The sequence below is a fragment of the Bactrocera dorsalis genome, chromosome 6 (assembly GCF_023373825.1).
Source record: "Bactrocera dorsalis isolate Fly_Bdor chromosome 6, ASM2337382v1, whole genome shotgun sequence".
In the NCBI taxonomy this organism is placed as follows: Eukaryota; Metazoa; Arthropoda; class Insecta; order Diptera; family Tephritidae; genus Bactrocera; species Bactrocera dorsalis.
In genome coordinates this window covers 19,657,264-19,681,926 of record NC_064308.1, presented here as the reverse complement: position 1 = coordinate 19,681,926, position 24,663 = coordinate 19,657,264, and the positions used below count along the sequence as shown (strand labels likewise).

Sequence of the window (24,663 nt, the reverse complement as noted above, 5' to 3'; positions counted from 1 at the left end):
TCACAGCGCCAAACACGACATACATATGTACATACCGATCATAAAAAATCGAACATTTGCGCGAACAAGGATCGATATGCTCACAAGCCCATACACGAGTAAACCGCAATCGCACACATCCCCATCGAACGCACATATGTGTCGGGTATGGCCACTTTTACTGTCTATCTATCTGTCGTGTATGGCTACTTTTATGTACCTTAAACAGATTTCCCTGCAAGACGGAGGTAACAGATTGCACAAACACATTGAAACATTTTCAGCTGTTCACTAACACTGTTACATTTTCTGGAATTTTCAATGGAATGGGAGAATACGTAAGTAAGATAGAGAAAAACTATCGACATTATAAACATATTGTAATGTTAACTTGTTAGAATAGGAGAGGCGAATACCCAATATTTCAAGAAGAATAAACGAAAAGCGCAGTTTATTTTGGATTTTAAAGAGGTAAGTTCGCTAATTGATAATATGATATTTTATTATTAATTTCTAATTTATATATATATATTATTAATTTCTTTTATATAGGGAAAACGAAAGAGGTTAACAAGGAGAAAAAGGTAAGCATTATGAATTTAATGTTGTGTGTATAATTAAAAATTTTAATATTACAGAAATCATTTGGACCATTGGTGAAATTCAAATCTATTGCGTGCAGCAACCAAATAATGGAGTATGTTTGAAATTATTAAAGTTAAATAGTGTATATTTAATTCAAATATTTGTTATAGATTGTGCATTTTATTTTGATTTTATTATTAAATAAAGAGAAATAATAAAAAAAACTGAGTTTTATTTAAAAGAATTTAATTTGCTAGATGTAACAAATGGGTAACAGATAATCTTGTTACTGCTTGTTCTTCCTAACATGCTTATATGTTAAAGGTAACAAACTGATAACCAAAATAATAACACTAACAGATATTCGGGTAACAAATACTTTTTGTTATCCATAACACATGGGTAAGCTAAGCGCTAACAAAATAATTTGTTACCCGTAACATACTGTGAAGAGATTTGCTAACAAATGTGTGTATTCTGTTAGAACAAGGCAGCATGCGATATTTGCCATTGGTTAGAGCGAGATAACCATTGAACATCAAATAGCTATGTGTTACTTTTTTCCCACTCTCTGAACAAAAGTAACAAATATTTTAACGAATGCAAAAGTGAACAATAACAATTCGCTTACACGTTTGCTAACAGCTACCCGTCTTGCAGGGTTTTGAAAATGTGGTCACAGCTTTATGTGAATAATTATCTACACTACAGCCCTACTCTATTGCTCTCAGAAAATCACCACCCTCAGTATTGTGAGGTTTTTGTTATTTGTGAGTTTCTCCGAATGCTGAAATGATTTCAATAACACAATTGCTATAATTTTGTAATGTCTGAAAGCAAACTTTGCAATGCAAAATCGTTTGTGTTTGTTTGGTTAATTTCAATATTTTTAAACATATTCGAAATTTTTTTATCGTAACAGAATGGAGGAGTTATCTATAAAAATACTTGGAAGTCATGTTAGTTACACTATTTATTACTCAAGAACGGCTAATAGCCCTGACAGACGACAGCGCTAATATGCATTAGCGGGCTTAATTTACATTTATTTGCGCATTTGACCCATGTTAATGCAAGTTTGTAATGCACAAAAATTCCGTGCATTTGGTTGATTTTACTAAATTTGAGTAGGCAACACTGCTCAAAAATGGCCGATTTTTGCTATTTATTGACAGATGTCGCACTTTTGCTATCCATTTTTCCAATATTCTTAACTTTTTTGCACACTTTTTCCGCATTACAATCAATTATTGCTATTAATTTCACTCTATTATCTTTAAACGTAGATAATAATAAATGAATTTTTTCGTTAAATTTATATTCATTTTCCAAAATTACCAAAATTTCTTTTAATAATTTATCTTATTCATTTTTGTTTCACTTTTTTTTAATAAAGAAACAAATTTCACTATCAGCTGTCTAAATGCACAAGCCTGCCGTCTGTCACCATAAAATTTCAATTCGCATTAGCGTTGCTTAAGGCGCATTAATTTTGCTCGTCTGTCAGGGCTATTAGTTTACATTTATTTGCGCATTTGACCCATGTTAATGCAAGTTTGTAATGCACAAGAATTCCGTGCATTTGGTTCAATTTACTAAATTTGAGTAGGCAACACTGCTCAAAAATGGCCGATTTTTGCTATTTATTGACAGATGTCGCACTTTTGCTATCCATTTTTCCAATATTCTTAACTTTTTACACACTTTTTCCGCATTACAATCAATTATTGCTATTAATTTTACTCTATTATCTTTTAACGTAGATAATAATAAACGAATTTTTTCGTTAAATTTATATTGATTTTCCAAAATTACCAAAATTTTCTTTAATAATTTATCTTATTCATTTTTATTTCACTTTTTTTTTTTAATAAAGAAACAAATTTCACTATCAGCTGTCTAAATGCACAAGCCTGCCGTCTGTCACCATAAAATTTCAATTCGCATTAGCGTTGCTTAAGGCGCATTAATTTTGCTCGTCTGTCAGGGCTATTAAAGCCCGAAAAAATTCGTTTACTATTATCTACGTTAAAAGATGAAATTAATAGCAATAATTGATTGTATTGCGGAAAGTGTGCAAAAAAGTTGAGAATATTGGAAAAATGGATAGCAAAAGTGCGACATCTGTCAATAAATAGCAAAAATCGGCAATTTTTGAGCAGTGTTGCCTATTTAAATTTAGTAAATTCAACCAAATGCACGGAATTCTTGTGCATTACAAACTTGCATTAACATGGGTCAAATGCGCAAATAAATGTAAATTAAGCCCGCTAATGCATATTAGCGCTGTCGTCTGTCAGGGCTATAAGCCTATTTGGCGAAAATTGGTGGAGAGGTAGCTTACAACCAAGGTAAGGACATAGGATACGTTTTATCTCTTTATGTTAAAATTCAATATAATTCATGAATACAAAAATTATATTTCAAACCATAAGCATTTGTTTAAAATTCATGTTTGTAGGAAACATTTGAATATTTCATTTCTTCAAAAAAAAAATGTAAAAATAATAAAAACAATAAAAAATCTCACATCTATATATATATACATATTTAAAAGAAAGTCGTGCTAGTTACACCATTTATAACTAACGAACGGCTAACCCGATTTGGCTGAAAACTGGTGGGGAGGAAGCTTAGAACCAGGGTAAGCTTATGGAGGATGGAGTCATGTCTAGAAGTTCACGCAAGTGAGGAAAATTCTTTGATCGCCATTCACTTGGGAGTGGCCAGAAACGATTCTTTTACATATGACTCAAGCAGCTCACGACTTCCCGTCTTTGACCAATTACCCTCTGGGTAGCCTAAAAACATCCGTTTGTAGGCGAGCTAAAGTGCGAAGGCAAAACATCCCCCTCTTAGGGTTGTGCGCTGGCAACGAAAATAAACTCACACAATGAAAAATAACAACCAGCCTCGAATGAGAAACCCCCCTTGTGATGACGACTATGGCAAACGAAATAAGGATTACGATTTGAGGGCATGCACCTGGAATTTTCAATCCCTTAATTGGGAAGGTGCCGCTACCCAGCTGATTGATGTCCTCGTTAGAGTGAAGGCTGATACCATCGCCGTTCAAAAATTGAGATGGACGGGTCAAGGACAAAGACAAGTAGATCCTTGTGGCATTAAATGCAGTGGTCATATAAAGGAGCGCAAATTTGGTGTGAGATTCGTTGTGGGAGAGAGACTCCGACTCCAAGTACTGTCATTCATCCCGGTGGATGAACGTGTAGCCACAATCCGCATCAAAGCGAAGTTCATTAACATATCGCTGATTTACGCTCACCCCCAACAGACATTCCATTGCTCGACACTGAAGAAGTTAGAAAAGCAATTTGCGTTTTGAAGAACAACAAAGCGGCGAGGGCCGATGAATAGCCGGTCCAACGATTGGAATTAAGGTGTGCTCTACCCAATCCACAAAAAGGGAGACCCAAAAGTCTGCGCCAAATACCACGGTACAAGTCTCCTAAATATCTTTTATAAGGTTCTATCGAGTGTATTGTGTAAAAGAGTAAAGCCCACCGTCAACAAGCTGATTGGGCTTTACCAGTGTTGCTTCAGACCTGGAAAATCAACAACTGACCAGATTTTCACCATTCGCCAAGTCTTGGTAAAGGCCCGTGAAAAGAGAATCGACACACACCACCTCTTTGTCGATTTCAAAGCTGCTTTCGACAGCACGAAAAGGAGCTGCCTTATGCCGCGATGACCGAATTTGGTATCCTCTCAAAACTAACACGGCTGTGTAAACTGACGTTGAGCAACACCAAAAGCTCCGTCAGGATCGAGAAGAACCTCTCCGAGCCGTTCGATACCAAACGAGGTTTCAGACAACAGAACTTAATCGAGAGGTACAATCTTTTATAAAAGTGTATAGCTTTTTGCTTATGCCGATGTTATATATATCATTGGCTTCAACACCCGCGCCGTTAGTTCTGCTTTCTCCAGACTGGACAAGAAAGCTAAGCACAGACTGGTAGTGCACGAGGGCAAGGTAACATATCTCCTGTCATCAAACAAACAGTCGTCGCACTTGCGACTTTGCCCTCACGTCATTGTTGACAGGCATAACTTTGAAGTTGTAGATAATTTCGTCTATTTAGGAACCAGTATTAACACCACCAACAATGCCAGCCTGGAAATCCAACGCAGAATAAATCTTGCCAACAGGTGCTACTTCGGACTGAACAGGCAATTGAGGAGTAAAGTTCTCTTTCGACGAACAAAAACAAAACTCTATAAGTCACTCATCATTCCCGTCCTGCTATATGGTGCGGAGGCATGGACGATGACTACAACTGAGGAAGACCTCCACGGCCTTGGAAAGACCAGGTTGGGAAGAACCGGGCTTCGCTTGGAATATCCAATTGGCACCACGTAACGACTGGCGCGCTGTTGTTAACTCGGCTATAATCGGGAAGCGGTGTCTACGTCAGTAAAGAAGAAGAGAAGCACATAAGATACCTCTTACCTTTTTATGTTTAAATTCAATACAATTCATAAATGTAAAAATTATATATTAAATCATAAGCTTTTGTCAATAATTCATATTCATGCATGCTTAATATAGTAACGGGCGGTTTAAGGACGAAGCTGTCAGTTTTATTTAATATCGCGATAAAAAATAGCATTGACATTTTCGTCGTTAAGGCATTGCGAATAATTTGCTATACTATGTGTGAAATACGCAAAGGCATTCATAAAAAAACAACGCGATATCTAGCATAAAAATATAACGGAATAGCTGGAAAATAATAAAATTGTCAAATACTGGGAATGGTAGAAGAGGATTGCAGCCAAATACGCTGTGCAATGGATTAAAACTGGCTCAGTAATTAATCGATGACCACGTGCATCCCAAAAGACTTGAGAGCCGTTTCATAATATGCAGTCCACTGTGCTGACTGTCGATTGGACTCGGTGTATTTCACTGGTGCACAGCCCAAATTCAACAGTATTTTTTCCCCAATAACCAAGATGGGAAAAAACAGACGAAATGTTTTTTCTTTCGTTTTTTTATAAACTAACACAAGTTGCTTCATCAAAATGCTATATCTCCTTAACTAATAGTTATAATCTAACTAATACAAATATAATAGATATAATACAATAATAAATATAGTTGGTATTAGTTGTGCTATCTATATATTAGCCGCAGTAAAACGTGGTCGAGTCCTCTAGTATATTATAAATATTAAAATTTTTATATAACAATAAATATGTAATTTACGGTCTTTGTACATTTTACTTCCTTCTCAGTATGAACAAAAAGGCACGATACCGATTACTTTGGCGGAGGGGTAAAAAACCGATTTTCCGTATAAATGGGGTATATACGGATAGGGCTTCTCCAGAGGAGGAATATCCAAAAATTATGTAAAAATAGCTAATATTTTTAAAAATATTCACGTTTAAAAATTCAAAAATTTGCACTAAGAACACATGGTATTTCTCCAGGTTTCGCAGAATATTTTCACGTTTTTCACTCGCTATATTTAAATATACACCCTTAACATTGAAATAAGTTCACTTTTCACTTTTATTTTGTAATTTTTCAGCCAAATTTAGTAATTTAAAATAAATTATCAAATTTATGGCTGAAAAGTTTAGAGTGTTTATATTTACGAGGAAAACCAGCATTGCCACACCTTAAAAACCAAAAGTGAAGGATTTTTTTAGCGTTTCACAGCGTTTTCTTTGTTTGTACTTTCGAGTGATTCTTTTTTAACTATAAAAAAACTATAAAGAAGATTTTTCTAGCTAAAATTGAATATGTAAACACTTTTCTATATACATACATATATGAATATATGAAAAATATGTGATTTATATTTAATAAACACAATCTTTGTTTTTTTTTTTAATACTTAAGTTGTACTCGTAATGAAGCTTTTTACTGTCCCTGCTTCTTACGAGTATAATTTGCTGAGGTATACTCGCCGTGTCTAGGGTTCGTTACAATAAATTTGTAAACATTGGGGCTCTTCTGCGAATCGTACTTTATTTTATTTAGTAGCTAGTTCAAAATGTGACAACTTGTGAGTGTATTTTAAATATAATAATATATATATCGTCGCCTAAAATACAAAATAAAATTTAAGTTTTCGTTATAAAATAGATAAATTTTGGTTATTATATTTGTCAGCGATTTCCATTTATTTTTGATGATACATTGGTTTGTATTTTAGGCGACGATATATATATTATTATATCTAAAATATGAGTCTTGGGTAAGAAGTGGTTATATTTTTCGGTTATCATCACTCATATTCAAACAAAATTTGAGTTTTCGTACTGTACTGTATACTTTACACTTTATTACGTAATATTATTATATAATATTACTTATACATATGTATATATAATATTATTATATAATATTACTAATACATGTATATAATATTACATATTTGCTTAATAAATTTAAAAAAGAAAATAGCCATATGCATGAATAGAGGAATTTTTGCAAAAAAGAGGAATTTCAGCGAAGTGCCTTACCATCACATGGCAGCGCTCCATTTCGTCGTAATTTTTGGTAAACAAATGAGGTTCAAACAAGTGTAAAATGTAATTTTTAAAACAAAGATTTTTTAGGTAAAAAACCTGTTAAATTTAGTGTAAATTAATTAATTTGAAGTGAAAAATGTGAACAAAGTGCGTTTAATGTGGTGAAATAGCGTCTTGAAATGGTCCAATTTTTGCGATTTTTCGGACTTTAAGGTCGAATATCTCGTAAACTAAGCGTTTGCGGACCCTATAACCCTATATATTTTTTAATCAGGAGGACTTCCTCTTTCCAACGGTACCTTCAGATCGCGGCGCCAAAGTAATCGGAATTGTGCCAAAATCTGCGAAAAGTGTAAAATGTAGATTTATTTTAAAGACTATAGTGCAATTTAATTAATTTCAAGTGAAAAATGTGAAAAAAGTGTGTTTAATGTGGTGAAGGCCGAATATCTCCTAAACTAAGCGTTTGCGGACCCTATAACCCTATATGTTTTTTAATCATGAGGATGATCAACGGTAGCTTCAAATCGCGGCGCCAAAGAAATCGGAATTGTGCCAATCGCATGCTAAGGCATACTAGATTTGCAAAATTGCTTTTTATTTTGTTATCCATTTCTTTTTTCGTGCTTTTCACCTTATGTAGTGAGGGTTTTGTATTTTTTCATGAGAGGTTTGAGCAAGAATAACTTCACAAAATAAACCTAACACATCAAATGTGAGGTTTTCTCTGAATGGGGCTGTTAGTGGATTATTCAAGGCTGACTTAAGAGATTTCCTTGATGGTACTCGTTGAGTGAAAGCATTATTTAACGATATCTATCGAGTACTCAACAATTTAGCATCTCTACATAAAAACAATTGTTCTCAGGTTTTTCTGAAATCTGCGGTATCTAGTTTTACCTATGTTAACACCACTAGAACTTCGTCGTTTTATATTTAATGTTATCCAATACGCTGTAATGTTGAAAATATCTATGTATGTGGTATTAGTAAATTAAATAGTTACGGTATTATTGTATGTTAACGTCGACAAGTGATAGAATACAAATCTAATTGAGGTAAATTCAAATTAACATATTATTAAATGTTAAATAAAACTGAACAGGTTAAAAAGTAATTAATAGTGACAGACGCGGTCACGGAATGAATTTTTATCTTATTGTGTGTATTGCTGTGAATATTTTCGGATGTTGTGATCGACCAGGTGCATCGTGCTGACATTCAGGTATATTAAAAATTATTTATTGGATATGTATTATTTGATGAGAGTTATTGTTTACTTCAAATGTTGGCTGCGATTTAGAATAGCATCCCCCGATTTCGGGGTTAAAATGGGTATGTACTGATAGAAGAGGTCCTCCTGATCAAGAAAATATTGATATACTTACATATAAGTAGGTGCCGTTGAGGGGAATGTTTAGTATCGCGCCGGTTAAGTATCGTTTATGGAGAAAAACAGGGGGAGGCTAATTAGAAAGAGGAAGGATCGAACTTTTTAATAAACCCCCCCCTCGACCCCCTATAGACCTGTAGGGAGCCCTTTGAAAATGACCAAAAATCAGTGTTTTTGCTCATTTTTCCATACAAACTCAAACCAATGCAACCAATCCAACATTTTTGTATGGACAGGAAATCAAAATAAAGAAAACCAAAATGTTTCAGTGCAATGTACATATATACATATTTAATTGCATCTATTAATGGTCACCCCGGGTATTCGCTCGACCAGGGTTATTTTTTTAGAGCGCGGCCGTAGGCCACCAACGCAAAAAGTAGTACTACACGAAAGTACATCGGTCACCCCGGGTATTCGGTGGTCGAGGGGGGGTTTATTAAAAAGTTCGATCCTTCCTCTTTCTAATAAGGCGGCGTCAGGGGGGGTAGCCTCCCCCTGTTTTTCTCCATAAACGATACTTAACCGGCGCGATACTAAACATTCCCCAAAAATATAATAATAAGGGCAATTGTATTACAGTGATCAAATTAATGGTATGGAAGGAGTTTGGGGGAAACTTTAGTATGCCATCCCACGATTTCAGGGTTAAAAGTGGTATGGTCTAATAGGACTGATGCTCCATATTAAGAAAATATATAATTGTTGTCGCCGCAACTCATAGTTTTCGAGGTATTTGCATTTAAAGTTGAAAATTTTGCAAATTTTATCTTGCAATTTCTCGATTTCTAGTGATTATTTATTTCATATTATGCACTTTTTATGCACTTATACTTCATTACATTGTTTCTACAAATTTATTTTTTAATAATTATTTAGTTATTTGCTTAAAATAAGCATTTTATATTTTACACAATTTTTATTTCATGCACAATAACAAAAGTATTCCGTGTTTACAGATATTAAGTGTTGCCATAATTATTTATTTTTTTTATTTATTTATAAAAGCTTATACAATGTTAATAACATATGTACAACCTAAAAAAAAAAGCAGCACTAGCTACAGAGGCTATCAGCTGTCAGTTGAATAAATGTGTTGGCTTAAATTCTCCTCAATGGATCACATTCTTTAAGGTACTTAACAATATTTGAGTTTTTAGTAATTCTATATCTAATATATTGACAATGTTGTTTGAATGCATATTTACTATCTAGAATTAATCCAAGAAACTTAAGTGTAGGAGAACATGAAATATCTACATTGTTGAATGAAATCGGTGGAAAATGACAATTATGTTTTTTACAAATGTGGAGTAAACTGGATTTTAAGTACGATATTGATGCGCCTGCGGAAGGGGACCATAGGGATAGTTGAGAAAGGATTTCTTCAAAGGTAGAGGATATTGAGCTAAGGTCAGAAGATTTTGAAAATATAAGGAGATCATCAGCATATAATTGATTCTGAATATTAGGGAAGGAAGAAAGGATAGAGCTGATTACATCAAATGCTATAGTGAACAGAATAACTGATAGCGGTGACCCTGAGGAGTGCCGTTATCCAAAGGAATAGTCGGTGAAGATGTGCCGGAAATAAGAACTTTGGTTTTACGTTTAGAGAGAAAGGATTTAACAAAACTAAATATACGGGGGCCAACTTCCATTTGATTAAATGTCTTAAAACTACATGTAAAAATTTGGCGAATTCTAAAGCTATATCCTGTGGATATAGTAGATTGCCTTGAGAGGAGTTGAGTGAGTGTGCGGTATACTTCTCTTAATCAGGATTGCCATACCTTGTTTGCTTGGTGTGACGGAAGGAAGGTTATAAAAATGACCAGTATAGGCTTTTGGAGTATGAGCTGATATATTGTTTGTAATATGTGTTTCGTTTAATAATATTAGAGAGGGGTTATATATTTTAATTAAAATTTCAAGTTCAAAGTAGATATTAATATATCCGTTAATATTCCATTGAAGAAAAGTTAACATAGGAAAAATAAAGAAAATTAAAGTATATATGTGTGAAAAATGTAAGTTGTATATATTAAATATTTCGTGCTCGACATCGCCTGACCGGATAGCTATGCCCTGACATTCTAGGGTAGTATCCCTGGGGCCGCTGTCTTCTTCGATTTGACGATACTGCACGGTGTTGTGCAATATGAAAGCTAGGCCACCACCACTATCTCACTCGCGATCTTTACGTATAACGTTGAAACCTGCACAATTCAGAAGATCTGAGCGGCTGTTTAACTTGGTTTCTTGGACCGCAGCTATCGATACACGTTCCCGACATCGACCCCAGGGATACTACCCTAGAATGTCAGGGCATAGCTATACGGTCAGGCGATGTCGAGCTCGAAATATTTAATATATACATCCCCCCAGTTACATGTTGCCCTACAGGATATCACCCGAACATAGGTGCGCTACTTCGTGGTGAAAACCGTATGGTACTAGGCGACTTTAACGCGCACCACGATCTTTGGCATTCCTGCCTGTCAAATGATCGTAGGGGGATGGAGCTGGCGGAACAGATCGACGACTCGACATTCTGCACAATGAATGACGAAGGCCCCACCAGAGTTATGGGCACCTGTATCAGCTCGCCCGATATTACCATTGCTAGTGGTGGTCTGATAAATAGCATAACCTGGCGACCTATGCTAACTCTTGCATCAGACCATCTGCCCATAATTATCTCGATCGAGAAGCCTCCTGATTTCGTTTCTGTGGACAACCGTACCTTCATTAACTTTAAAAAGGTTAATTGGGTCGGCTTCACAGAATTTACCGAGAGCACCTTCAACGCTCTACCCATTCCTACGGACGTATGCGTTGGCGAGCGTCAATTCCGCAAGGTGATCGCAGCAGCTACCGCTCGCTTCATCCCGGCTGGAAGAATAGCGGAATTCCGCCCTAATTTCCCAGCTGAAGCAGCCGTTCTAGCTAACGATCGCGACACCTCACGCCATGCCGATCCCGGGGATCCCCGAATAAGGGATCTCAACTTGGAGATTCGGCGTATGGTGAATCAACATAAGCGGACGAAATGAATAGAGCACCTGAAGTCCTGCAACCTCTCCACCGGTGTGAGTAAGCTTTGGGCTACTGTCAAAGCTTTGTCTAATCCGAAGAGACACGACGACCGAGTTGAAGTTCAATTCAATGGTCGTGCCTCTTCGGACCCGAAGAAGTGCGCGAGCTATTTTAGCCGGCAGTTTACACTGCACCCTTCGGTAGACAAGGCTAAGAGATGTGTTAACCGACGGCTGCGCAAAATGCCAAACAACTGCGCGCCACTTACTTTCACCGATGAGGAGGTTCAGGGTGTCATCAACAAGGCAAAATCATCCAGATCCATCCGCCCTGATGGAATCAACATGCTAATGTTAAAGCATCTAGGCTCGACGGGAGTAAAATATCTCACCAAGGTCCTCAATCTGTCGCTCACCACTCTTCAAATCTTCGATGTGTGGAAAGTCGGAAGAGTGGCCCCACTACTGAAACCTGGGAAACCCGCCAACAAAGGGGAATCATATCGTCCGATAACTCTCCTCTCCCCAGTAGTGAAGACACTTGAGGCCTTGTTACTCCCGACCTTCACTCACCACCTGAGCCTAGCCAGCCACCAGCATGGATTCCGCAAAGTGCACAGCACCACCACAGCACTTAGCGTCATAAACGCCCAGATAGTTCGAGGCCTCAACCAGAAACCACCCTGCGAAAGAACGATCCTCGTAGCGTTGGACCTGTCAAAAGCTTTTGACACGGTCAATCTAACAACGCTACTGCAGGACATCGAAAAGACCACTCTCCCTTCAGGGCTAAAGAGGTGGACCATGAACTGTTTGAACGGTCGTCAGTCATCCGTACTATTTCGAGGTAAAACATCCAAACTAAGAAGAATTAAACAGGTGGTTCCGCAGGGTGGTGTCCTCTCCCCGTTACTGTTTAATTTTTATATCTCGAAACTTCCCCAACCACCAGAGGAAGTTTCCATAACCTCGTACGCAGATGACTGCACGATATTGACGTCGCGCAATGGAATCGATGGCATGTGTTCGAAAGTAAACGGCTACCTCTCTGACCATTCTCATTTCCTCACTGCACGAAATCTCCAACTTTCACCCACCAAATCCACAGCGACGATATTCACAAACTGGACGAAGGAGTATAGACTTGAATTTAATATTGCAGTCGATGGCGTCAAAATTCCGACAGTCAATAACCCTAAGATTTTAGGCGTAACCCTCGATAGTCTATGCTCCTTCTCTCTCCATACGACCGCGATTATCGCCAAGGTACAGAGCCGCAACAAAATCCTCAAGCCGCTAGCCGGCAGCACATGGGGAAAAGACAAAGAAACGTTGCTGGCAACTTACAAGGCAATCGGCCGGCCGGTCCTCAACTATGCAGCTCCAATATGGTCGCCTGGATGCAGTGGTACGCAGATGAGGAAACTTCAGACCTGTCAGAATACAGCACTCCGGATCACGACGGGATGCCTCTTGATGTCTCCCATTGAACACCTCCACAGTGAGACGCGCATGCTACCTGTAAAGGAGCATAATCTACTCCTCTCCAGGCAGTTCCTCCTGGGTTGTTTCCGTAGGAATCACCCCTGCAGCCATCTGCTTGAAGCGGAACCGCCTCCCAGGAGCATCAAGAGGTCATTCCTCGACTACGTCGACGACATCAAACAATACGCCGACCAGACTTCGGACGCAACAAACTTTCGACAGGCACTGACCGCCATTCACAGTGGAGCCATCAATACCTTCACCGACTCCCTTCCCGTGAATGGCGTTCTTGGAGTCAAGCCGCCACCTATTGCAGACGAAGAGCTCCAGTTGCCGCGAGAAACGCGAGTGACCCTAGCGCAACTTCGTTCTGGATACTGTAGCAGGTTAAACTCCTACTTATCCAAAATCGACCCCGACATACCTAATGTATATCCTGCAAGCAACGAGTCCCCGCATGACACTGGCCACCTCTTTGCATGCCCTACAAACTCTACCCATCTAACACCTTCCTCCCTTTGGTCCGACCCCATCGAAACAGCACGTTTCTTGGGCCTACCGTTAGATGACGTGGACGACAACACAAACAACCCTTACCATCCTAACGGGGATTAGCTAACCGCTAACAACAACAACAAAAACGAGTGTTGCCATAATTACACATTTATCAAACGAATAAGAATGGATATAAAATAAGATTATACCCCAAATACATAAATCATTGCCCCTTTTCTTGATACATTATGATTTTTGATCGGGCCGCCAACGCCAGAAAGGAGTTTTACTCAAAAAAATACCTGACACACCCCGGTGTTGGATCCGCCAGGGCTATTTTTTTTTTATTCGCGGCCGAAGGCCGCCAACGCAAAAAGGAGTTTTACTCAAAAAAAAACCTGAGATACACCCCGGTGTTGGATCCGCCAGGGCTATTTTTTTTTTATTCGCGGCCGAAGGCCGCCAACGCAAAAAGGAGTTTTACTCAAAAAAAAACCTGAGATACACCCCGGTGTTGGATCGGCCAGGGTAATTTTTTTTTGAGGCGCGGCCGAAGGCCGCCAACGCAAAAAGGAGTTTTACTCAAAAAAAACCTGACACACCCCGGTGTTGGATCGGCCAGGGTAATTTTTTTTGAAGCGCGGCCGAAGGCCGCCAACGCAAAAAGGAGTTTTACTCAAAAAAAATCTGACACACCTCGGTGTTGGATCGGCCACGGATATTTTTTTCAAGTGCGGCCAATGCAGAAAGAAGTGGGACGCGAATGGACTACCTGTTTTACCTTTGTTGTATTGCAAATAATCATTATGATCCTTTTATTAAATTATTAGATTAAACATACTTATTACTTTTTTTTATTACAATGGAAAATTTATTTCAGATGGTATTTGTTTCCTGCGTTTGACTTTTTTATTCATTCTTATTCGTTTGATAAATGTGTAATTATGGCAACACTTAATATCTGTAAACACGGAATACTTTTGTTATTGTGCATGAAATGAAAATTGTGTAAAATATTTATTTATTTTTTATTTATAATAATTCATATAACAAAAGGAGTTTTATTATATAAATACATAAACGCAGCACTGGCTACGAGGCCTTCAGCCGCCTTGTAATTATAACTAGGTTAAAAGTTCTATTTGCTAAGGGTTAGTAAAGATGTAAGTTGCTTAAATATGTTTTAACAAATCGTTGGTTTTTAAGAATCTATAAACAATCATAACGTTTTTTTCTGAAGGTTCACTTAGTAGTTTTATGAGATCAATGTTGCCAGAGTTGTGGGCTGTTGAGTGAAGCATCGGACAGAATGTGAGTAAGTGTTTGATAGAAGCGGTGTCCTCGCAAAGGGGGCAAATGGATGGGCTTTTACCCGATAGTAAGTGGGCGTGTGTTATGATAGTGTGTCCAATCCTTAATCGAGTATATGTCTTAATTGCGCTAGTTGGAACTGTTGACGCTTGCGTTTTTTTGATGCCTTATGTGCTTAATAAGGTTGCGCTACGTAAAATATTATTTTCTTCAGCGAAAATTAAGCATCTCGAAATAGCCGATTGTATTCTTGGAATTTTTCTTTTTTTCGTGGCATGGGTGATAGTTGTATTTAGTAATGGGTTGGTGTTCTCAGCCGTTTTCGCAAGAATTTGGAGCGAAGAATCTATAATTTTATCTTGAATAGTTGGTAAACCAGATTCAGCCATTATCGATTTTATTGGTGAGGTTGGAAACGCCCGGAGACTTCGCCGTATTGCGCAATGGTATGGTGCATTTAAAAGGTTGATACTGCTTTTGGAGCAATTGCCATAGATGGGGAGCCCATAATCTATTGTTGAAGTTAGCAAAGCTCTGACAACATTGACTAGTTTGTTCGGATGAATAAATGAATGCTTAGACGAAAGATATTTAACAATATTTAATCGTGTCATTAACGAACTTCTGACGTATTTACAGTGAGCATTAAAGTTATACTTCTTCTTCTTCTTCTTTACTGGCGTAGACACCGCTTACGCGATTATAGCCGAGTCAACAACAGCGCCCCAATCGTTTCTTCGCTTCGCTACATGGCGCCAATTGGATATTCCAAGCGATGCCAGGTCCTTCTCCACTTGGTCCATCCAACGGAGTGGAGGTCTTCCTCTTCCTCTGCTTCCCGCGGCGGGTACTGCGTCGAATACTTTCAGAGCTGGAGTGTTTTCATCCATCCGGACAACATGACCTAGCCAGCGTAGCCGCTGTCTTTTAATTCGCTGAACTATGTCAATGTCGTCGTATATCTCGTACAGCTCATCGTTCCATCGAATGCGGTATTCGCCGTGGCCAACGCGCAAAGGACCATAAATCTTTCGCAGAACTTTTCTCTCGAAAACTCGCAACGTCGACTCATCGGTTGTTGTCATTGTCCAAGCCTCTGCACCATATAGCAGGACGGGAATTATGAGCGACTTATAGAGTTTGGTTTTTGTTCGTCGAGAGAGGACTTTACTTTTCAATTGCCTACTCAGTCCGAAGTAGCACCTGTTGGCAAGAGTAATCCTGCGTTGGATTTCTAGGCTGACATTGTTGGTGGTGTTAATGCTGGTTCCTAAATAGACGAAATTATCTACAACTTCAAAGTTATGACTGTCAACAGTGACGTGAGTGCCAAGTCGCGAGTGCGACGACTGTTTGTTTGATGACAGGAGATATTTCGTCTTGCCCCCGTTCACTGCCAGACCCATTTGCGTTGCCTCCTTGTTCAGCCTGGAGAAAGCAGAACTAACGGCGCGGGTGTTGAGACCGATGATATCAATATCATCAGCATACGCCAGCAGCTGTACACTCTTATAAAAGATTGTACCTGCTCGATTCAGTTCTGCAGCTCTAATAATTTTCTCCAGCAGCAGATTGAAAAAGTCGCACGATAGGGAGTCGCCTTGTCTGAAACCTTCCCGATCCTGACGGAGCTTTTCGTGTTGCTCAACGTCAGTTTACACAGCCGTATTAGTTTTGCGGGGATACCAAATTCAGACATCGCGGCATAGAGGCAGCTCCTTTTCGTGCTGTCGAAAGCAGCTTTGAAATCGACGAATAGGTGGTGAGTGTCGATTCTCCTTTCACGGGTCTTTTCCAAGATTTGGCGCATGGTGAATATCTGGTCGGTTGTTGATTTACCAGGTCTGAAGCCACACTGATAAGGTCCAATCAGTTTGTTGACGGTTTGCTTTAATCTTTCACACAATACGCTCGATAGAACCTTGTTCGCGATGTTGAGGAGGCTAATCCCACGGTAGTTGGCGCCGATTGTGGGGTCTCCTTTTTTATGGATTGGGCATAGCACACTTAAATTCCAATCGTTGGGCATGCTCTCATCCGACCATATTTTGCAAAGAAGCTGATGCATGCTCCTTATCAGTTCTTCGCCGCCGTGTTTGAATCAGCGTTTGAAAAACTACGCTACTCCCATAGCATTTCATTTTACTCTTGCTACCGCTCTCACTTTGTCGGGAGCCACAGCATAGCCTTAGCATAACAATGTAAAAGAAGTGCTCTACTCTGCTCCGAGTTTTGTTAGGTAAAAAACTATAGCTGGAGCGGGAGCAAAAAATTAAATTCTGCGCTATGCTCTGGCGTAGCGGTAGCAAAAAATTGGGAGCGGTAGCACAGCAGAGCTAATGAAAATTTTCATGTGCTACAACTCCCGCATGTGTTTGTTGTTTTTTTTTTTCTTTTTTTGCTATTTTCTGTCATAATATTTGAATTAATTGAATAATTCAAACAAAAAAATTTTATGCAAATCATTTTGGCACTTGTTGCGTCAAGTGACTTTATAAATCTAAAATCAAATATTTTAAGAAATATATTAATAAAGTCAATTAGATAATATTTGAATAAATTATACATATATATTTTTTTATTATGTAAAATATTTACCATTTATTTACCTTGGAAATACCATACAAAAACTTCCTTGAAATATTTAGCCCTAAATATTAACATTAAAAACTGGACCAAGGAATGTAAAAATTGTCCATAGAAAATACACTACAATCCTGATTTTTTATCTTTAAAGGTATTTTAAGGCATCGCTTGACTTTAGACGCATGTTTCTCAGAATTGATCACTCTTCTTCTTCACATTTCGTGCGAATGCGAATTTCTTGGAAAAATCAAGTTTGGAGCCCCGTAATACCTCGCCGGTGTGAGTTTCGACTTTGTTGCTGTGGGCACTTTTGTAGAGTGAACAATTCTGAGAAACATGTGTCTAAAGTCAAGCGATGCCTTAAAATACCTCTGATCTGTAGGAATTTAAAGATAAGAAATCAGGATTGTCGTGTATTTTCTATGGACAATTTTTACATGCCTTGGTCCAGTTTTTAATGTTAATATTTAGGGCTAAACATTTCAAGGAAACTGAAAAAAAATAATAGTTAAAAAAAAAAACCCTAATGTATATAAAAAAGGGGAAAGTAATGTAGTTAAAATTAATTTCGAAAATTCATAGAATTGAGTATTGTAATACATTAGGAATAGATGATGTTTTTGGTAATATAAAAATTGTAAATATTTTACATAAAAAAAATATATATATAATTTATTCAATTATTATCTAATTGACTTTATTAATATATTTCTTAAAATATTTGATTTTAGATTTATAAAGTCACTTGACGCAACAAGTGCCAAAATGATTTGCATAACATTTTTTTGTTTGAATTATTCAATTAATTCAAATATTATGACAGAAAATAGCAAAAAAAGAAAAAAAACAACAAACACATGCGGGAGTTGTAGCACATGAAAATTTTCATTAGCTCTGCTGTGCTACCGCTCCCAATTTTTTGCTACCGCTACGCCAAAGCATAGCGCAGAATTTAATTTTTTGCTCCCGCTCCAGCTATAGTTTTTTACCTAACAAAACTCGGAGCAGAGTAGAGCACTTCTTTTACATTGTTATGCTACGACTATGCTGTGGCTCCCGGAAAAGTGATAGCGGTAGCGATAGCATAGCAATAATTCTAGAAATTTTGCTGCTACGGAGTAGTAAATGAGAACCCTGGTTTGAATAGCTCGGCCGGCAATCCGTCGGCCCCTGCCGCTTTGTTGTTCTTCAGGCGGGCAACTGCTATTCGAACTTCGTCATGGCCGGGCAATGGAACGTCTGCTCCATCGTCATCGATTGGGGAATCGGGTTCGCCTTCTCCTGGTGCTATGTGTTCACTGCCATTCAGCAGGCTGGAGAAGTGTTCCCTCCATAATCTAAGTATGCTCTGGGCATCGGTGGCAAGATCACCTTTGGGGGTTCTACAGGAGTTATACTTAGAGTCAAAAATTAATCCTAGTAATTTCAGCTGTGTTTTTCATTCGATGTTAGTTTGGTTGTGGGTAAGTGAAATACCGTTGCAATTTTGCTTCCTAATTACATGAAGGATATGTGTTTTGTCTAAAGAAAGTGAAACACCAGACTCCAGTGACCAAGTCTCAATTCTGGCGAGTATATTAGTAAATAAGGATTGAGCTAAATTAACGTCAGAGACTTTTGTGTAGATTAGGACATCGTCAGCATAGATCTGGTGCTCAACTCCTTTGTAATTTTTTATCATCCTACTAATATCATCGAAAGCAATGACAAAAAGGAAGGCTGAAAGAGGTGAGCCTTGCGGCGTACCATTAGAAAGCGGGAGTGTTGAAGAAAGAAAACCATTTACGTTGACTATGAGTTTTCTATTTGTGAGAAAGTTGGTAATAAAACGTATCATATTCTGGCCTATTTTCCATTTTCTAAGTTGTCGAATAATAATATGGGCTCCAATTTTGTCGAAAGCTCTGTGGAAGTCCAGAGATAGTCCGGATACGTGGTTTTTGCTGGACAAAGCGTTAGTAATGAAGTAGTCAAGTTGGAATAAAGCGTCTAACGTGCCTTGACCTTTTTTGTAGGCGACTTGATTCGGTGATATGAACTTGTTTCATTGAGCATACCACATCAAGCGGTTTGCCACGATCTTTTCCAAAATTTTGCCCGTACATGGAAGGAGGGAAATCGGCCTATAGTTAGCAAGTGTAAAATATAAAATGCTTATTCTAAGCAAATAACTAAATAATTACTGAAAAATAAATATGGAGAAACAATGTAATGAAGTATAAGTGCATAAAAACTGCATAATATAAGATAAATAATTACTAGAAATGGAGAAATTGCAAGATAAAATTTGCAAAATTTTCAACTTTAAATGCAAATAACTCGAAAACTATAAGTTTGCGACTGCAATTATATATTTTCTTAATCTGGAGCATCAGCCCTATCCAACCATATCACTTTTAACCCTGAAATCGTGGGATGGTATACTAAAGTTTCCCCTAGAGTTCCAATGCAACTATCTAACTGCCGAGCGGCTACTCTTTTAAATGGCTGTAACTCAAAAACAGATATCGATTTGAAATTTTAGTATGTTATTTTTAAAGGTATAACCTATCGAAATATGAAAATTTGAAAATTTTACACTAGGTGTGCCCCTTAAAGTTCAAAAAATTCGAACATTTCAAGAAACTATTTCACCACAACACACTTTATTCACATTTTTCTCTTCAAATTAATTAAATTACACTATAATCTTTTAAATAAATCCACGTTTAGCAGTTTTTTTACATAAAAAATCTTTATTTTAAAAATTACATTTTACACTCGTTTCAACCTTATTTGTTTACCAATAATTACGACGAAATGGAGCGCTGCCATGTGATGATAAGGCAATTCGCTGAAATTCTTTTTCTCAAACATTCCTCTATTCATGCATATGGATATTTTCTTTTTTAAATTTATTAAGTAAATATATATATATAATATTATATACATGCATTAGTAATATAATAATATAACGTAATATAGTAGTTCTCTTGCTCTTGCAAAACCCTTTTGCACAGTGCAAAATTGCATATATTTCCTCTTGGTGCACCGGCACAACAACGAACACACACAAAAATTTACTTGCAATGGCTGTAAAATATGTCAGACCAAAACCCATGTATATTTGCGTGCAATGTCACGCAAAAATATAATTGCAACCCTGTTTTAGCTGTCATTTTACATAAAGACATTACGTCGTTAAATTGTTGAGGAAGGTAAGTTTTAAAAAGATTTTATAATTTCTATTTAAATTATAAAGATTTGTTACAGTTTTTTGTGTTAAAAATATATGCAGAAGGTGCGCCAATTCATAATAGCCATGCATGACAGTCATTCATAATAAATTGGCCGAATCAGCCGTTCATATATCATTAGATTCTGCAATGGGTGCTCTCGTGCCCTTGTATATTTCGGTATAGTATTTTCGCAATCTGCAATCTTGCAAGAGCAAGCGAAAACCCCTAGTGTAAAGTATACAGTACAGTACGAAATTCAAATTTTGTTTCAGTATGAGTGCATGATAACCGAAAAATATAACCACTTTATATCCAAAACTGATATTTTAAATATAATAATATATATATCGTCACCTAAAATATAGTAATACACGTAATATATATGTATAATTATATAAGTAATAATACGTAATAAAGTGTTTTAAACAGTACAGTACGAAAACTCAAAATTTGTTTCAATAAGAGTGCATGATAACCGAAAAATATAACCACTTTATATCAAATTAATACTCACCGATCCAAACGGGGTTAGATCGGTGAGGATTAACGTTGTATGTCCTGCATGCAACGAGTCCCCGCATAACACTGACCACCTCTTTGCATGCCTCACAAACCCCACACATAGAAAAGAAATAGAATAAAATTTGAGGTTCTGCACCGCGACCTAGGGTCTATTGTGCCCTTCCCTATATCACATGACCTCCCAGAGCCCCAGCAGCCTGAACAGTTCCAGTAGTTTGCCGGACGCCAGTGAGGTGATGTGATCCCTGCTGATGTATACGGAATCCAGGGCCTTGAGCCTTTTTCCACAGATTGCTGTGCAATCCAGGATTAGGTGTGCTAGTGTTTCCAGCTCCAAGTCACAGAACCGGCAGGTAGTACAGGAGACCTTGCCCATATTGAACAGGTGCTTCCTGAGCTTACAGTGCCCTGTGTAAACTGCGACGAGGAGACGGAATTTCTCACGGGGGAGGTTCATTAATTCTTTGAACCTGGAGAGTTATATATCCTAGAAGCAGCTTGGCGTGACGCATACTTGCCGCCTGCCGCCAGTACCGCTCCCTCTCCTCTCTCTCCTCAGTGCGAAGCAGCTCCTTAAGAGTGTGGGGTCCTACTACTATATATGGCTCTGGTCCCAACATCTCTGACGCTGCCGCCTTGCGTGCCAGTTCGTCGGCCTTCTCGTTTCCTTCTACTCCCTTGTGCCCTGGTACCCAAATTAGGTGCACCCGGCTGCGCAAAGACAGGCGGTTTAGTCTTTCTATGCATTCCTCGACTAAAAGCGATTTGGTCTCGTACGACAAGATCGCTTTTAGTGCCGCTTGACTATCACTGAGGATAGCTATGCGCTGGGTTAACTTCGGCGCACTGACTGATGGCAAAAACTTCAGCCTGGAAGATGCTTGGGAAGCAGCCCATAGGAATGGACAGCTTAGTATGCGGACCCGCTATACCTGCCCCAATGCCTTCCGGTGTTTTTGAGCCATCAGTGTACCACTGAATGGTACTGTCCTCCAGCAGCCTTTCCAGAGTGGAATCATTCCACTCCGTTTTGCTGCCTAGAGTTACTGTGAAGTTCTTATTGAAGTTTATTTTCTTTGATGTGCCGTCTCTTGGGAGGAGGGCTAGCGGTGTGCTTTCCGCTAGAGCATCCATCTGTTTAGAGGACACTATCTTTCCTCTTCCACAGCTGACATTAGCAGCATGGTGTGTTTTGCTGCTAGCTTGATCACCTGATGCAGCGGTATGAGCTCTAGTATGACTTCCAGTGCCACCGTAGGGCATGTGCGCATTGCCCCCGAAGCACAGACACATGCAAGTCTCTGCAGCTTTGATAGTCTCTGAATCACAGAGGACTGTGCTGCCTTGTCGGCCCAGGCAACCGCTCCAATCAGGCCTATCGTTACCTGCCTTACTATCATGGTATACAGCCATCTGATGATATTAGGCTTGTATCCCCATGTTCTGCCGGTCAGGCGTCTGCATATCATGAGCGCTCTAGTTGCTTTGGACAACGTTAAGTCCAAATGCCTGCTCCATCTCAATGTTGAGTCTAAGGTGAGGCCAAGGAATTTGACCTCAGGCCCGGAAGAGATCTCCGCCTAGTGAATGGGATCACGGTGGTTTTTGCTGGGTTGATGTTTAGCTCTACCGTGGTGCCCCATCCTTTCGCCGGTTTTAGGCCCCTTTGAACAATGTCACAGAGAGTGTTCTCAAATCTGCCTCTCGCCATTATGACAATGTCGTCCGCGTATCCCTGACAGCGGATTCCATTGCTGGTGAGCAGCTCGAGTAGTTCGTCTACTATCAGGCTCCATAGCAGAGGGGACAGTACTCCACCCTGTGGGTAGCCCCTCGTGGTGCCAAGACGAATCTTACTATTGCCTACTGATGTTTCTGCAACCCTCGTGCGCAGAAGGGCTTCTATCCATCTGCGTATCGTGGGGTTAACGTTCCTTCTCTCGAGTGCCTTGATCACGCTAGTGTGGGACGCATTATCAAAGGCAACCTCAATATCAAGGAAGGCGCAGATCGCAACCTCGCCATTGTTCAGCGAATCCCGCAGCTCAGACGTGAGTTGGTACAGAGCAGTGTTCGTGGATCTACACGCTCTGTACGCGTGTTATCTGGCATGTAGTGGTGCAATCCTTAGCACTTCCAATCTAATATGATTGTCTAGTACTTTTTCCATCCCTTTCAGCATAAAGGATGTGAAACTTATAGGCCGAAACGATTTGGCTAGCGAGTAGTCTCTCTTCCCTATCTTGGGGATGAAAATTACTTTTGCTGTTCTTCACGGTTCAGGGATATACGACAACGCCAGGCTGTCTCTCATCAGCCCTAGCAGGTGTGGAAGGAGGATATCCATACCCTGCTGCAAGAGGGCCGGGAAGACGCCGTCCACTCCCGGTGACTTGTAGCTCGAAAAGGAGGCCAGTGTTCACCTGACCGAGTCTGCAGTGAACAGGTTCCTTGCAGTCAGCCAGTCTGAGCGATCCGGCCTACGTGTGACCGAGGTTGGAATTAGGTCCGCTTGAACTGTCCCCGGGAAGTGCGTTTATAGGAGTGTCTGCCCTCTTCTCCGCGCTTGTCGTATAAATCCCGTCTTGTCTTTTTAGGAATAAAACATCTGTCCGTCTTACCCTTCGACAACGCCTTGTGCAGTCCAGCTGCCTCAGGGGTCGAGGAGACGCTATCACAGAATTTCCTGAAACTGTTTGACTTGGCAAGCCTAATCTTCTTGTTGTAGACTGTTAGGTGCCGTTTGTAGTCCTCACAGCTGCCTGTGCGCTTGGCTTTGTTGAATAGCCTGCGCACCTTAAGTCTGAGGGCTGAGAGTTTACTGGACCACCAGGGCCAGCTTTGTTTGCTGGTGGTCGTTTTCAATGGACAGGCACAATGATAGGCGTCCACAATGGACTGGTTTATGGCACTCAGTCTGCTCTCCAGTCCATCTGTGGTGGACTTACCATCCGCCTGCCCTACTACGCTTATGCTTATATTATTGTTTAGAATTTCTCTGAAAGTACCCCAGTTCGTATTTCGCGGGGTACGAGTCGGAGGTCGGTCCCCGACTGCCACCCCCAGAACGAAACGAATGATCCTGTGATCTGACACACATATAACACCCTCTTCCCTCGGTCCGACCCCGTCGAAACAGCACGTTTCCTGGGCCTACCGTTAGATGACGTCGACGACAACACAAAGGATCCTTACCACCCAAACGGGGATTAGTATTCCCGTTAACACAACAACAACAACCACTTTATATCCGAAACTCATATTTTAAATATGGTATACACGTAATATATATGTATAATAATATAGGTAATAATAATATGTAATAAAGTGTAAAGTATACAGTACAGTACGAAAACTCAAATTTTGTTTCACTATAAGCGTATGATAACCGAAAAATATAACCACTTTATACCCAAAACTCATGGGTAGTAGCACAGTACCATTCAGTGGTACACTGATGGCTCAAAAACACCGGAAGGTATTGGGGCAGGTATTGCGAGACCGCGTACTAAGCTGTCCATACCATTGGGACGCTTCCAAA

At 39.2% G+C, this 24,663-nt stretch overlaps 2 protein-coding genes across 8 annotated transcripts in view; one reads left to right on the top strand and one right to left on the bottom strand.

Moving 5' to 3' along the window:
- Positions 1-24,663, bottom strand: part of LOC125779325 (uncharacterized) — a 326,516-nt gene that overhangs the window by 91,876 nt on the left and 209,977 nt on the right. The window lies entirely within an intron of this gene.
- Positions 7,790-24,663, top strand: part of LOC105222899 (adapter molecule Crk) — a 154,080-nt gene continuing 137,206 nt past the window's right edge. The window contains exons 1-2 of one of the 7 annotated variants that reach the window (XM_049460748.1): positions 7,800-8,132; positions 8,189-8,299. The gene's annotated coding sequence lies outside the window, so the exon portion shown is untranslated. Of the gene's footprint in view, positions 8,300-9,475; positions 9,602-24,663 lie in introns of all 7 variants that reach the window. The other 6 variants (XM_049460745.1, XM_049460744.1, XM_049460749.1 and 3 more) reach the window with 6 other exon arrangements.